Source organism: Acinonyx jubatus, chromosome F2, assembly GCF_027475565.1.
Source record: "Acinonyx jubatus isolate Ajub_Pintada_27869175 chromosome F2, VMU_Ajub_asm_v1.0, whole genome shotgun sequence".
Lineage (NCBI taxonomy): Eukaryota > Metazoa > Chordata > Mammalia > Carnivora > Felidae > Acinonyx > Acinonyx jubatus.
This window is the reverse complement of record NC_069394.1, coordinates 31,908,908-31,912,270: the sequence shown is the minus strand read 5'-3', so window position 1 is coordinate 31,912,270 and position 3,363 is coordinate 31,908,908. Positions and strand designations below refer to the sequence as shown.

The following is a 3,363-nucleotide window of genomic DNA, read 5'->3' as shown; positions in this document are numbered from 1 at the left end:
GCTTGGATCCTGGTACAAGAAAAGCCTCCTTGGAGAAGCGGTTGATTCCTGGCTTCCAGCAGGGAAAACACAAGATCAGCCTGGATTATCTTTTGGTGCCAAAAATAAATGCTCCAAAAAGGATGGGGACATGTCAAAAGGGCATAGGAATCAACACGAAAGAGCTTTCAACAGCCAAAGCTAAGATTTTTGAGCAGTAAAATAATAATAATGTATTATAACCCATAGAATTAAGTAAATATCCATGAGTTCATACTGATAAATCTAAATAATTGAATAAATAAATAAATGCGAGGGAAAGAATAGCTCTTCCTTTCAAAATAATTTCAACTGATAAATGTAGAAGAATGAGGGAAATAGAAAATTATCATTAGTACACCACAGCAACAATTACTTGCTAAAATTAATAGGCAAAAGTTTGAGGAGAAACTGCTTATTTTCATTGCCTCAAAGAGTCTCCCCCAAGATCTTTATTAGTTACAAAGGGGAAAACAGTAACGTTATAGGGGGGAAACTGCTGACATCACCTGAGCCAAGGTAGCACTGTTAGCAATAGATACATGCAATGTATCTTATTAGTATCATGTATCCCTTGATGTTCTGCACTGAGAAGGATACATCAGTTCTGCGGTATTCTTGCTAAAATACATGACCTTCATCCAGTCATGAGAGGACACATCAAGAAACTCAAACAGAGATAATCTACAAAGTAACTGACCAGGACTCTTTCAAGGTCATAAAAGACAAGGAGCCACAGAACACTTACAGATTGGAGGAGACTGGGGACACAGAAAAACTAAATGCACTACAAACTAGATCCTGGAACATTAAAAGGATATCCATGGAAGAGCTGGTGAAATCCAAGTGCGTACCGTAGTTCAGGTAATACTATTCTACCAATATAAATTTCTTTGTATAATTGTACTACGGTTATCAAAAATGCTAACCTGAGGGGAAACCGGGTGAAAATTATATGGGAACTCTGTGCTAGTTTTGCAACTTTTCTGTAAGTCTAAAATTCTTTCAAAATTAAAAAAAAAAAGTCTAGTCTGATCTAATATTAAACTTCAATCTTTCATGTGATTTAACACTTCTCACCCCCTCACCCCCATTATCACTATGCAGCCTTTGACATCTTCAGAGTGGGAGCTGGGAGAGGGACAAGAGGTAAGAATCAGCAAAGCACTAATCTGACAGGTATGTAGCTCTGTGGCTTTAATACTACCTGGGTATAGCAAATGACATCCAAATACTACTTCCTGTTTCTCATCCATTCCTCACCTGCTTTTGCGCCAATTCCTCCTTGCTGGGGAGCTCGAACTCATTTTCTGGCATGGCTAGATGCAAACTCCAGATAATCAGTGATGGCTGCTCCCCTCAGCGGCTACATCTGACAGTTCATCTCTAGTTTCTTTGAGCTAATGTGGATTTGCTCCTGGCAGGAAACCATTCCCCATGGAGGACTCCTTCCCAAGATGGCTCTTGGCCAGCTCTCTTCCGTTCTCTCAGAGGCATTCACATTGCTGCTCATTCCAAGGTGTAAGAACAGAAAGACCCCCGAAAGGGTTTTGCCTGCTGGACCAGGCCTACATGTTCCAGTGTCCTCTTCTCACCGTGCAACAACAAAATACGTTTAAAAGCTGGTAAGAGGTAGTGAGTGGAAATTAATTTTAACATACTTACGGGGAAAAAAATGATATTGATCAGCTTTTAGTGTATTGTGCTATTTTGATACACTTGTATCAACAACGAGACTGTATATAGACAGACTTTTATTAAAAAGTTTTGATGTTCTTGCTTTGGGGGATGCAGGATAGAGGGACTTTTCTAAAAATGCAAAATGTGTTTGATGTTTCCAATATAACTGGAAAAAGTGCCACATTTTAGTTTTCTGAACATTGGCTTTTCTAAGAAAGGTGGCTGCCCGAACCAATAAAGGATAAATCCCCATGTGACTGAGCTCAGTTGGTTAGTATTAGTACGAGGGCAAGCAAGACAGAGTGAGAAGAAAGCATTGTACGAGGCTGCGGCGTGGCCAGAGGAGGTGAATTCCTGTGCACATTTGCTTGATCAGAAGATGCTCAGAGTCGATTCATCTCCTCGCCATCCCTCAACGCATCCCTCAGGCACAGCCCAGTAGTAGCAAGCGTAGTAGGAGCATGATGGCTCCTATCACCTCCTGTCACATCCAGTGAGGCGTCCTGGGCTCTGAGTGTCTCCGGTCTGATAAACAGACCGGACCATGAAGCAAATGAGAGATAAGTGACCCTGGTTTTGTGTTTGTTCACGAAACCTGCACTAAATGAGCTACTGCCTCTTGCCTCTGGGCTTTGGGCGCTTCATTCAAGGTGGATGGGGTAATAAGAGAGTAAGTTGTTTCCACATTAGGGTCAATTAATCCTTTTCCATGGATTTGGGAAATACTCAGTTTAGTCCATTGTCACAAAGCGAACATACCCATTGAATCAGCATACAGATCAAGAAACAGAATATCAGCATTCTGTGTGCTTCCCAAAAGCCCCTGGGCATGCACTTCCTTCCAGTTACTATCCCACTGCTCTAGCTTTGCTTGTTTAAGAATTTTGTGTAGAAAGTATGCCCTCTTCCGAATCTGATTTATTTCACTCAGCACAATGTTAACTAATGGTTTCTCTAACATAAATTTTAAGATTACTTACCTATGTCACATGCATACAGGAAAACGTGCAAAATGCACATATAAACTTAAAGGAATATTATAAAATTAAAAACTCATGTTCTCCCACAGGTTTCCAAAGTCGATTTTTACCAGGATCTTAGAGCTGCCCCGTGAGTTCTTCTTTCAATGCAACCTTCCCTCTCCAAACCGAGTAGCATCAGCAAACCTAGCTGTGTGAGGCAAGGGCAATGTTGGCATCATAATGAAGATTCCCGGGAGAAGATATACTGAGCAGAGTGTCCCTCTCTTGCTTCGTCTCACTGGAGGTTTAGAAGAGTCCCTTCTGGGGAAATTGGTGGACAGGATGAAGTGAGTTCTGGGACACCCAGGGCTCCCGACAGTCAGGGCCTGTGGCAGGGCTGTGAATGCGCAGGGAAGGTGCTGTCTGACAGGAATGTACCCACATTGTGAGCAGCTCAGTGTTGTCTGCTTCTCCTTTGCCGTATCCTGTCTCTCGTGTCTGAGAATAGGACAGAACAGGATTCATCTGCAGATCCAGATGAGTGTCTTCAGCTGATCAGCGAAGAACAGACGATCAGGTGGATACTTCTCCAGTGCACGGTTGAGACCTGCCAAGTTCAGGTCTTCTTCTAGGCTGGCCAACCCCTGCAGATTCTGTTTTCCAGTTAAATATATCGGAAATGGCAATGATGATCTTGTGAGAA

General features: G+C 42.3%; 1 long non-coding RNA gene across 1 annotated transcript; it reads left to right on the top strand.

Annotated features, from left to right (window-relative positions):
* LOC113600614 (uncharacterized) lies at window positions 1–2,981 on the top strand. Its single transcript, XR_003421689.2, has 4 exons — window positions 1–882; window positions 1,126–1,167; window positions 1,443–1,643; window positions 2,768–2,981. It is a non-coding gene; the product is annotated as an uncharacterized LOC113600614 (long non-coding RNA).
* The last annotated feature ends 382 nt before the right edge of the window (window positions 2,982–3,363 follow it).